Consider the following 12,540-nt stretch of genomic DNA (forward strand, 5'->3'; position numbering starts at 1 on the left):
GCACACCTACGGGGTCAACACAGACATGGGTTGACTTTGTAGCTGCATCTGTGAAGTTACTGGATGGCTGGCTTAAGGGTAACCCGGGGGTGATCTCTAGAAAATGGGTTTAGGCCCACAAAAAAGAAAGGAGGGAGGTGACAGACCCTCCAAAGAGATTCCTTCTGAGATCCAGAACCCTAAAATATATTAGATCAAATCCCACCCCACCTCCAGCAAGCAGAGTAGAGGGGACCCATGGCTTAAAATATTCTTAGAAAGTAGCCCTTGCTTTGACTGTCAGCAAATGATATCCACTAGTTTAGCATGTGTATCCTTTAAAGATGGGATACTTTGATGTGGATAACTTAATTGCTTTTAGCTGGAAAACATGTACAGATGGTGAGTTGTTGATTCCTGAAGATTGTGGTTAACACTTCCACCACCCTAAAGTGAATGGGATCCCATTCTCTCCCCCTAGAGACACAAGTGCTAGTCACACAATATTGGTAGACATGCTAGTGTCCGCAGACCAATATTTGCCAGGAGAGTATGGGCTTTCCGAGGGAAGAACACTAACAGGCCTGTGCCCTTGGTAGCTCTAGAGATATGTGGTTCCCTTAGGTATCAGATGGTGGTAGTCAGTACTGACCTCCCCCTAGATTGTCTCCTTGGTAATGACCTCCCAGAGTTTGGTCTGAGCACAGACAGTGCAACATGCCCAGGGCACTGCCTCACTCCAGGATTCTGGAGTTTCTATCCCTAGGTTTAGGAAAAGTAGGCCCTAGAAGAAAGGCAAAAAATGAAAGGTATGAAAGAAAGGCAACTTTTAGAAAGAGACCCAGTGAGCCAAGGGAATTCTATCCCAGGAAAGGAAAACCCCAAAATTGGCACTGGTAAGGCTTTACAGGTTTCCCAAGAAGTTCTGAAGACTCAGGCAATTTTTCAGCAATAGGGTGTCACCCCTGAGCTAACAGAAGACGGAATAGAAGAAGGGTGTCTGCCACATGAGGTGATAAACCCCCACTCTGAAAAGGCAGAGGGGCTCCAGGAACACAAAGCAACCCTGGGATAGCAGATCCATCAGTCAATGGAAAGCTAAGGTTATAGTTCTGGGCAATGCTAGCTCGCAGTAGCCTCTGCTGGGCGTTTACCTTTATGGCAGCACTGTCACCAGCATGGTGATCAGTCAACATGGCAGGGTAGAATGTTGCCCCTCTGACACTGTTGGTCATGGTGAGATAACACCAGTGTTGGATAACCTCTTTGGGTATGCTAGGTGTAGTCCTACCTAAGGTTGGGTTAGAGGAAGCAGGTACCTCCCTACCCAGAGTAAAAGACAAGGATGGGAAAGACAAAGAGTTAAAGTCAAGTTCAGGATGGCTCCTGTCAGAATAGAGGTAGGTCAGTTCCCCAGTGGGAATGACCCTGAAAGAAGGAAGTGAGGCAAAGTAGGCCAAGCATTGGGACAGTCAGTTCCGAACATCCTTCCATGCCTAATGGTCAGGGAGACTCACCAAGATTGGGGTTAAGGTCTCCCAGATGCATTAGCTGGGTATGTTATGTAAAGAAACAGGCTTTTTTGCAAGTTTCCCCCCTCTTTTTGCTCTAATAGGAACTCTAGCTGCTGTTTTTTTTTACTTTGAGAGTGCAAAGATGCCGGCTGTCCAGACCTCAGCGCCAGTGTTCTGACCCATTTCAAAAGTTTTTTTTAATTGGATGCCCACAATTGGCAAGTGCTGATGACTTACTTATAAGTCTCTAGTACATGGTACCCAGGGTACCAAGGGCATGTATGACAGAGCATAGGGTTATTTGAACACATTAAATAAATTTTATGAAACAGAGTACAGTTTTTAACCTATACTCAAGGTACCCTAATAATAAAGAAATTATTTGGGTATACTAAGCGGTATCCTTAGATTCTCTATTTTCATCTGGATCCTTGCTTATTCAGTAAGAATGTATCTAAGAACTCCCACCTCTGTGGTTGAGTCTGCCCTGGCAGTACCAGCCTACAAGTGTGTGGATAGGCGCCATTGATTAAGCATGTCACTATAAAGCGAGTGAGGTGTCTATTTTAATATCTTTGGATTACTTCCATTTTCTTTCTCTTATTTCGCCCAGTTGCTCTTGTGTGTAAACAGTGAATTTGGGAGAACACCACTGGGCAGGTTTCTCTCACTCTCCTGGTTGCGAAAATAAAGCCTAGCCATTACACTTAATGGCAAAGACGCCCTTTTCCTTAACAGTATATGTAAGTCTCCCCAAAAGAAGGCCAATGGAGCCCTATGGAATGGAGCTGTGTATAGTTAAGCATGACATATAGGTGTATAGATGTCTTAGCAGCAAACCCCTAAAGTTGTCGTTTTGCTGAGGAAAGTAATTAGCCCCATTGGCTCGCTTAGGGTTGCCATTTGGCATCCCAGCTCTGAATGGGACTACCTAATTGGGCACTGTAAGGTATCAAATTAATTGTGGCATTAAATCCAACTTGATGTACAGCCCAAGTTGAGATTTATGTCAATATTAGTTTGTAGGGGGGGCAGGCCCAGTCCTCCATAAAGATCTACAAGGCTGCATCAATTCAAAACCAAAAAGATATTTGGGGATCCTGTTCTCTCCTAAAATCCTAGACTTATATACATTAAATTTTGATCCACTAATTAAAAAAGTTCAATCAATGTTTGCCCGGTGGGACCCTTGACTGTTATCTATTCTTGGCCGCACTGCTTTGATTAAAATGTCGATCCTTCCACTTTTTAATTTCTTATTTTCATCAATTCCAGTTTATTTACCAGGTTCTTTTAAAAAAAAAATAGAATCTATGTTTTCTAAATTTATTTGGACAAAGAAAACGCCTAGAATAGACTTGCGAACTTAAACTGCAGAAACTGAATATGGAGGTCTTTCTTTACCGAATTTGAAAGATTACTATTACGCATATTGTGCGCAGTACCTAGAGAGATTCAAAAATATAAACCCAGGTACCGGGTTTTTCATTAAAAAAAAATTCGATTTAATATGTTTCGAAATTTAAATCCCATCCCCTTTGCTTGTACCGAAATCACCCAAATTTGTTCGCTACAAGACTTTAAATTGGTTTATTAAACGGCGTGATGCTATGCATTAGAGATATTCGCTTCCCCCTATCCACTTAACAACTCCCTTAATTGGCGCCTTTTCTTTTTTAAGGATTAAGATCGATCCAATTGTTATAGAAAACTGGGGGCAGGCAGGATTTAAAACATTATCTGATTTCCTAAGGAATGGGACCTGATTCTCTGTCAACGATATGATATGCTTGATTTCCGGCAATTTTTTGTTAATCTGGTCCTACACTAACTTGATATATCCTACATTAATGCAATTAGACCCCAGGATTATTACTAATAATTCCTCTCCATTAACATTAGATCTTTTTGTTAACAATCAGATGAAGAAACCTGGGGCATGGAAACAGTGCCTTGCACAGAGTAGGGAGGATGAACTGACCTCTAAAGCTATCCGTAAATGGGATAAACAGGAAAATCAAGTACTATCAACTGAAATATGGAAAACTATTAACCAACTTAATTTCTGTGTTTTGCGTGGCGCAAATTGGCGGCGAATGCTTTATTTCAGCAAATGGCTATTATACCGTACACCAGTAATTATTGCTAAAATGTACAATAATGCATCTGCTAATTGTTTTAGACATTGCAATTGCGTGCAGGCCAATTGGTCTCATATTATAGCGTATTGTCCCAAAATTAAGTCTTTTTGGGAAGAAATGTTTGTTTTTCTGAAAACTTTCTATATGTTATTAATTCCATGTAATGCAAAAATGCTTTTATTTGGATATGAGCCTGAATGCACATTTACAAATTATTCGACAAAATTCATTTATATCATAATGGCCGTTGCTAGATCTTTATTGTTACAGAACTGGCGTTCAACAAAAGTCCCGAAGTTTTTTGAATGGTTCGAAAAAATGAGAAAAGTTAGGAGAAGTGAACAATTATATGCTAAAAGAGTCGGTAGTATAAAAAAGTTCGAACAGATTTGGGGTTGTTATTTTGAGTAAATTGCTATATATTGGGATGAATTTAAAATGATTGTAATTATAAGCGTTTGTGAGATTTTTACTTTATGATATATACTGTATAATACTAAATACAACTTCAATAAAAAATGTTTACAAAAAAAAGATTTATGTCACTATTAAAGTTAAATAACTTTTAAAAAGTTGTCACTCTGTGTCCCAGGTAGTCCAATGGCCTCACAAAGGCCCTGGCCCACAGACAGCTTTCTGCCCGCATGAAGAGACAGGCTCAAGAACACAGGCAGTTGACGCAGAGTGAGGTGTGACCTTCTCTCCCAGGAAGGCTGCTTAGGGGTTAGCCCAAAAGGCGAGCTTCAATGGGCAGGCTGCCTTTGAAGGGCTGCCTGTGGCAACACACCCGAGCAGGATGCCTTTTGTTTCTGTAGACAAGTTGGACAAGAACAGAGAGGGAAAACCTGTCCCCAAACTGGTTTTCCTGTGTGCATGTAGTCCTTAGATAGCCACAACTCTGAAGTGGGCTACCCAGCTCCTCACAGTCAAGGGAAGGTTTAGACATCTTGGGAGTGGCAAGAATACTACACTCTGGGATTGGTAAATGCCGCACATCACCAGAACTTTGTCACCAAAGAGAAGGGGACCTGCTAGCCCATTGGTTAGTGACTGCATTGTTCCCTTGGGGTACTTTTCTGGGATATAATGGGCATCTCTGGATACCTGAACTTTAGTGCTTGCTGGATTTGCAGAGAAGACCAAGAAAGGAGTATCTAACTGCCTTTGAAGCTGCCCAAAGAGAGGTTGCACAGTCAGAAGGATTGCACATGCTGCACTTTGGGGTAGTGAGGTTTGGCTGTGCCGGTGGTTCCTGGCTCGGGGAAATGTTGACCCCCAACCCCAGATTGAACCAGTAACTCCAATGGTCATTAGGCTGTCCCACTGGAACAGCACAAGGGACATAAAAGCTGAGAAAGCCCAAACCAACAAAGTAGTAGACACTTCTGAGGAAGTGGTGCTGGCTTCCACTGACTGCCGCCAGGCCTGCCAATCAATAGATCAGAGATAGCCAAACGTTGTACCGATGTCTGCAGGGCCCGGGAGTGCTATCAGAGATGGGATTCATCACCCAAGAGGGACAGTAGCCCTCATTAAGGATATTCACTGAGACTGTTATGTCATGATATTGGAAGCCTGCCTCATCTGGCCTACTTCTAACCTCAGAGAGGATTTTGTGGGACCCCAAGTGCCTTGGTCTAAGTCACCCCAACCCACCAATGGACCGAGGAATCAACTGCACTTCACCTTCGTCGACCGTACATGTCCATTAGCATTATTGAGCATCTTTTCTGCCTGCATCTCCAGCATCAGGACCACTATATTGTTTCCTATGACAGTTGTTTCCCTAGAGCCTGGAACTTAACTAGGAAAGGCTCTGGTGGCCAGGTAACTGTCCAAAGTAACCTTACTGGACTCCTAGAACTCTGAACTGTCAGATTTGGTTGCTCAACTTGGGTTGGGGTCGCCAAAGTAACTATTGCAACCTATTGAAAAGTTTACAAACTTTTTGTTGACCAATGCCAGTTTGGGGTTGCATTTAAAGTATTTATTTATTCTCAAATCTGAAACTCTGGAACCCTACAGTGGATTTTGATCATCAAGGACTGTAAAAAGTCATAATAATATGTTCTATGTTTATGAATTGTTGTGTCTCTGCCTTGTTGTGTGACTTTCTTATTACATTGTTTGGTGCTGTTAAATGCGTCACACATGGTTCCTTTGTTTGGCCTTGCTGCTCAAAGCCACAGCTACCCTAGGCTAAGCTTAAGGTTTACAAACAAGCCTAACTGGACACAAGACAGGTTTTGCAAGTGTATTCCACAATTAGGCCTCACATCTATATCATATATTACACCCTGTGTGGTATTTCCCCTTCTAAGCCCACTTTGGTTCTCCCTTGGTTTTATGTATTAGCAGCTTTAGGCTTCCTTTGCTGCGCATAGCACACATGATATTATTTTCGAAATATGTTGTGCATATTATTTGTTATTCAGTGACTTTTCTTGGGTCAAGGTAAACAAAACGGTGTACTGTTTTCTGTGCCTGGTCAGCAATAGCTCCTAAAATGTTTTAGGTTTAGCATGATAGCACAGCGGCAGGTTTCCTAACACAACAGTTTTTATAATATAAAGTGTGTCTTGACCCATTGGAGGTTAGAGGGCAGAATTCCAGCTGAGAGACCAGTCATTGAACAGAGGCAGCAGCCTCGCATAGACTGAGTTTACACCTACGATGTGGACCACCTATCTACACACACCCCAAGTATGGTGTTGAATATTAATATAAGAGATCACTAATATATATTCCTGCTTACATAGTGAGGGTATGCTTAGATAGATCTATTGGTTGCCATGGTCAGGCTGTTTTATAGTTTGCAGTCTGTTAGTAATGCTGAATACTTTGCTTAGTTGTATCTGTTTCCTTATTGCAACAAACCTGCTCCAATATAGACTAAGATAGTTTCAATAAACATATTGTAAATTTCCTTTGTGTCTCTTTCCTGTTAACTACGAACATACATGAGTGAGAGCGAAAGGTGATGATCTGTTTCCATAGTCCCCTTGGGGATTGGAGGGCTATGTTCTCGGTTTGCTAAAATCCCCTGTTAATCTGGAAGGTTAGAAGTTCAAGTGAAGCACTGTAAGCTAGTCGGATTTGGGCCTACAGGCACTGATGTGGTCGAGAGAGACTCAGTCCGTACATGCTGACATCCAGTTCTCCCACGTCACAGTTTTGTTTCCAAACAGAATCCTTGCAACACCAGATCCTCAAAAGAGGGAAAGCAGGTAAAAAGATACTTTAGGAGACAGGGAAAAGGGAGAAATAGTCAATTACTGATTCAGAAATAGGGACAGTTTCAGAATTTGCATTAAGAGAAGTACATGGATAGAATTATGTACATGTGCCTTGGACCAGAGCTGATCTTTATGGGTTTATGCCATTCTCCAAAGTTTCCAGAATTGTGAGAGGGTCCTAAGAAGTATTAGAGGGAAGTTCATAGTTTGACCACCATTTAAAAAATGCTCCAGATTGATTTGAATTTGTTGTTTGAGATTGAAGTTCCTAGTGACGTGGATCTTGTTGGACTGAGTGAGGAACCAGCTAGAGCTGGGCATATTTGGAACAGATTACACCTTTTACCAGGCCTAAACCTTCCTTTTAAATACTACTAACTCACCTCTTTGGTAGGTTCTAACTGCTCTAAGGCAGGGTGCATTGGTGGTGTTTAAAAAGTAGACATGTATACTTAAGTTTTACACACTCTGGCAGTGAACATCTCCTAAAATCATTTTGTACTATTGTAATGCTATCTCTCCCACAGATTAACACTGAGTTACGTTATTGTTGTTATGTTATGTTACATAGATTTATTGAGTGCATAACACCTCTCCGAGGGCATCTCTCGGTGCTTGAGTGGTCAGCACAGGTCACAGATCATGATAACATTAAAGATTGAACAGCGGTAGCTGTAGGGGTAGTTGCTTTCAGTGTTTATAGGCCAGGAAGGAAAAAGAGTTGTCCCTTTGCCTGGCTGTACGAATACATCTGGGACGTAACAGCAGTAATTTGCTTGATCTAAGGTAACACACAGGAATATATAGGTGCAGCTTTTTATTAGGATAGCCTAGACAATTCACATGTAAGGATTTAAAAAACAATCAGAGAAGTTTAAAAAGAGTATGTTCTTTATGGGAAGCCAATGAAGTGACCGTAATACAGGTTCAGATGGAGAAAGAGGAGGAAGGGTGCAGACTAGGCGGGCAGCCGTCTTCTGAACAACCTGAAGCCCAGGTCTTTAGCGCATATGGCTTCTAAGGACTGCCTATGCTGGCAGTGACACATGCAGCTAACACATAGGCCTGTATGTCCTTTGTTAACATGGATAATTTGGAGTCACACCCAGGAAAGGGGGATTGTTAGACAAAGGGGACATGCCCCACCCATTGGCTGGCAATGAGGATAAAAGTTGCTCATTCTAAACCTCTCGTCTTAGCACTCCTGGGACTGTGGTATATTCAGAAGAAGGACTGTCTAACTTGAGAAGGCTTGACCTGCTTGCCTTGAGCCGAGGCTCTCCAGAAGTGACTCCAAGGGTCAGTTGGTCAACCTCCTGTTTGAGCTACATGGACATAATACTCTTCTCTCTGCAACTTCTTAGCTGACAGCACCAACTAGACCTTCCTGCACCTGCCTTTGCCCTGATGCTGGCCTCTGTTGGAGTACATCCTGATCCCCATGATATGCCACCCAGGTCCTACACTCTTGGCTGGCATCAGAGTATATTTTTCCTGACAAAAATTAAAATACAGATGTTTTGGGATCCTTACCACTGTGAAGTGGACTCTGTATGCCAAATGACAATCTTTTGCAACGCCTGTCAACATGAATCCCCAGCAACAACTGTTCTTCACTTCAGCCCTGACAGTCCATGTCAGCAGTGACAGCCCACGTTGACCGCCAACACGATGCTCCAGTGACGACCAGCTCTTTGCAGTACAACAGCAACCGTCCATGATTTCCAACCTGCTCATCTCCTTGACAGTGGTCTCTTCATGGCCACCACCAAAGCAATCCTCCACCTGCCACTTCTTGAGTGAACTTGCACTTGATAACGTAAACTCATTCAGTGGGACTTACCTGGTCCCTGTACTTGACATATGCTCCATCACTGTTGTCCTGAACTTGTGACTTTACCCCTGACCTACACAGTGAGACAATTATGAGTGGCGTCTTGTGCTTTTTGGTCATTTGTTTACCTGACACTTTAAAAATACATGCCTTTGGTTCTACTGATTGTTTTTTTTTTCATTTCATTACATTTTTTTTACACTGGTTTGAAATGTTATTTGTGTTGTGTTTTTGCTTTGTTGCTGTTTGAGTGCTGCTTAAATATTTTACACATTGCCTCTAAGATAACCTGGTGCTTTTGTGCCAAGCTACCAAATGGTTAAGCACAGGTTTAGTGACTTTTCTGGTTCACCCTAACAAGGATTGTGTTTATTATTTGAGTACAGTCTTACCTCCCCCTCAAATAATATTCAAATTGTTTTACTACCACCAAAAGTTGTAAAGTCAATAACTTGTTAGGCCCAGTAAAAAGTTTCAATAATTTAAATCTGACCTCGATACCTGGTAGCTATGGCACCGATCAGGTAATCTTAACTTAAGGAAAATTTGTAAAGCATTAAGAAGTACCAAAACAATTAAAAAGTCAAATACACATCATATTAAAAATCACACTACACTTTATAAAACAAGAAAAAATATGAAGTAACAAAATTTAACCACAACAACAAAAACCCATTAAGGGGTTCCGGCATATGACCTTTTGAAGATTTAAGTGAAAATAACCCAAAAAACTTCAAACCGCCAATGGTAGTCTATGGTTGCGGTAGACAGATGCGTAAGTGCAAATTGAGGCAGGCATTGAGCTGGATCCACCAGGCAGAATGGACCCGGTAAGGCATAGAAGTAGGAAAGATTGAAAAAGTTTATAGGTCCCTATCTCCAGAGGAGCTTTGTCATTTTTCCATAGAAAAACTCTTCTCCTTACAAGACAAACATGGAATTCAATCTGATGTCATGGAAGAGCCAGACAGATACTTTTTGCGGTCAGTCTCTTTGAAGCTCTGCAGTTATGGAGAAAAGTTTTGAAAAAGTTTACAAACTTTTTTGTTGCCTCAGGCATACACTTCAAGGCCATTAGAACATGAGGCGGACCACTTAGAGGCTCTCATAGTGTCAGGCAGGTAGCAAAAGCAAAGTCCAGTCCAGGTCTAGTTGCCAGTGGCCAGCTAGGATACTTCACAAATATGTTTTTTTTAAATATTTGTGGAGCCACACAAAGGATCTGTCTTGGGATACTTGGAGATCTTGCAGCCCATGAGTTTCAAGTTATGTTATGTTATGTTATGTTAATAATGATTTATTAAGCGCACTAACACCGATTGGTTTCCTGGCGCTGACAAAGATAGAGGATGTGACTGCCGAAGAGTATAAAAGGCATTATTGGTATGCTTGTATGTAAAGCCAGGTTTTTAAAGCTTTCCTAAATGACAGAAGGTCCAAGCAGGACCGAATCTCCAGGGGAAAGGAGTTCCACAGACGGGGGCCAGTGATCCATATCTACAGCCGCCAGAACGTTTATGTTTAAACGACGGTGTCTGTAAGAGGCCTAAGTGGGCAGAGCGCAGATTTTCAAGTGAAAGGGTATCCAACCTCCTCAGGCCCTCTTCTCATGTCACAGATGCCAAGGACCGGAGGTTCAGTCCCCCTAGTATCCTTTCATATGTCCAACAGTGTTCTGATGAAGGTGCCTTGGGGTGCCACATTAATGCCTGGCATTAACAAGTGGGTGGGGATAACTCTTGGGCACTCCCTAATCAAAGAGATAAAAGTTCCTTGGGGTAACCCTACTAACATTTTCAGCAGATCCTGTTTGACTTACTGCAAACATGCCCAAAATGCCATATGCCAGGCATTTTCAAGCTGATGAAAGTGTTTGGGAAGGATAAACCTGGGCTCTGAGACAGGCGGTGTGAGTGGGGAGTGTACTATTGTAATCCTAGTGTTCTCTCACATCTACCACTAAAATCCAGTTTCAGTCAGGCAGTGTCCTATAGCAAACCCAGACACAGAAGTCTGGTAAGACTAAAGCAGGATCCTTTAGGAACCAGAGAGGCAATACATAGGATTTCTCGAAGCATCTTGTTTCCTTTACATTGAAGGGCACACAACTTTAAGTGTGCTTCAGATAGACCTGTGATGCATGGCTCCTACACTAGATATTTCACTGAGCACAGTAAAAGTCATCTCTGCCACTCAGGTCAGTCTACTGCATGCTCCTCGGAGTAACTGCACAGGGATGTGGAATTCCAATAGCCCGACGCCCAGGACATATTGTTTGGGGTCAAGGGCTACAAGTTTTCATGTGTATTTTGTCCTTAGGACAAGTAAGCCCAACCCCCTTCATCATAAGCCCTTTGGCTGCCAATTTACAGTACCACATTGTGGGTCAGGGAAAGGCAGTGCCTGCAGGTAAGGTAATATTTGTGTCCATGTGTTAACGCCGTTCAAACTTGTATTTATGGTTCATTAATGCAAAACCTTTATAATTAGGATGTCTGATCTAAGTACATGTTGTAAGCGCAGACTGTACTACTGACAGTGATTCCAGAATAAAAATGTGTACACACGTTTTCAATGTTTAGCAATATGACGCTTTCCATACTGCTCCCAGAATGGTCTCTGATTAGATTCAAATACATGCAGAAGCTTGAAAGCAAGATTGATGATTTTTTCCCTTCAAAACAAAATGTTCACAAAAAAATGCAAAAAACTTTTAGCTACACTACTGTAATATTTTAGGTAGCTTTTATGGCAGCCTCATTTAAGAAAATGTGTTGATGTATGCCAGTGTTTCCCAAAAATATTCATAATGGAAAATTAGTGTAACCATTTTAATAAAAAGGATGAGAACTTCTGTCTTCTCAGCAGCTCTTGGTCATCCAGACTGCTACGTCCTGAATTCCTTTCTGGAAATTGATTCTACTTGCTACTATACTTGCTCTATAGTCCAGCCTGATTGTTGTGTGAAGCCATGGGAGTTGGTAGGCCTGGGCACATCTGGTCCTCACGAGGGTGACCAGTGACCACAGCAGTTTGTTACTGTTGGTGGTGGCAGTAAAGCAGACTCCGCTTGGCTGTGAGGGTTTCTGCTCCATTTCACACATCCTAGCGAAGCAGTTGATGGGAAGGATCAGGGTAGAATGCCACCGGACTCAGGTGGAAAAGATTTGGGTTTGTTGGGATGTTCTAGTTTGCAGGGTGCTGTGACCCCAGTTGCAGGGCAGAATTCCACAATTGTCATCTACCTCGCCGGGCGGGAGTATGTGACACATGGAGTGCTCTCCTATGTGACATGGGCCTATTACTGTGTTACTGGTTATATACTGTGGTGAGGCATGTGGCCCCTTGATTCAAACTGTATTTTGTATGCTTTGTAACTGTTTGCACACTTCAATAAAGTCTCTTTGCAAAACAAAATCAATTATGGTGTGGAACACCACAGATTATGTTTCTCTCCATGATAACACTGTTTGCATCCTTGTTCCTGGCTGTCCATGACCTTAGTTTACACACGTATCAACTAGGTGGGCAGCCGGTGTGCAATGATATGTTGCGGTGGTTACAGATGGACTCCTTTTCTTCTCAGTTCCAAACCCCATCCCAATGCATACACACAAAAGAAGCAAGTTAAGCAAGAAGCGTGGTGTGTCTTGTTATTCCTGACACTCCAAATACTGAATGGCATGCTGGGAGTTGAACCATGAAGTAATTTCACATTTCAAACAAAGCAGTGACTAACTAGGGGGGATCCATTAGCCCACTTGTATATGCTAATTGTGGGCTGATGTGAATGACACTTCAGCAAAGCAGTGACTGTAGGTGGATGACCTGAAACC

The 12,540-nt window shown here is 42.2% G+C and overlaps 1 protein-coding gene across 2 annotated transcripts in view; it reads left to right on the forward strand.

The window, feature by feature from the left end:
* LOC144753731 (cytosolic phospholipase A2 gamma-like) overlaps positions 1-12,540 on the forward strand; it is a 928,534-nt gene that overhangs the window by 597,034 nt on the left and 318,960 nt on the right. The gene's annotated exons all lie outside the window — the stretch shown is intronic.

The sequence above is a fragment of the Lissotriton helveticus genome, chromosome 5_1 (genome assembly GCF_964261635.1).
Source record: "Lissotriton helveticus chromosome 5_1, aLisHel1.1, whole genome shotgun sequence".
NCBI lineage: Eukaryota > Metazoa > Chordata > Amphibia > Caudata > Salamandridae > Lissotriton > Lissotriton helveticus.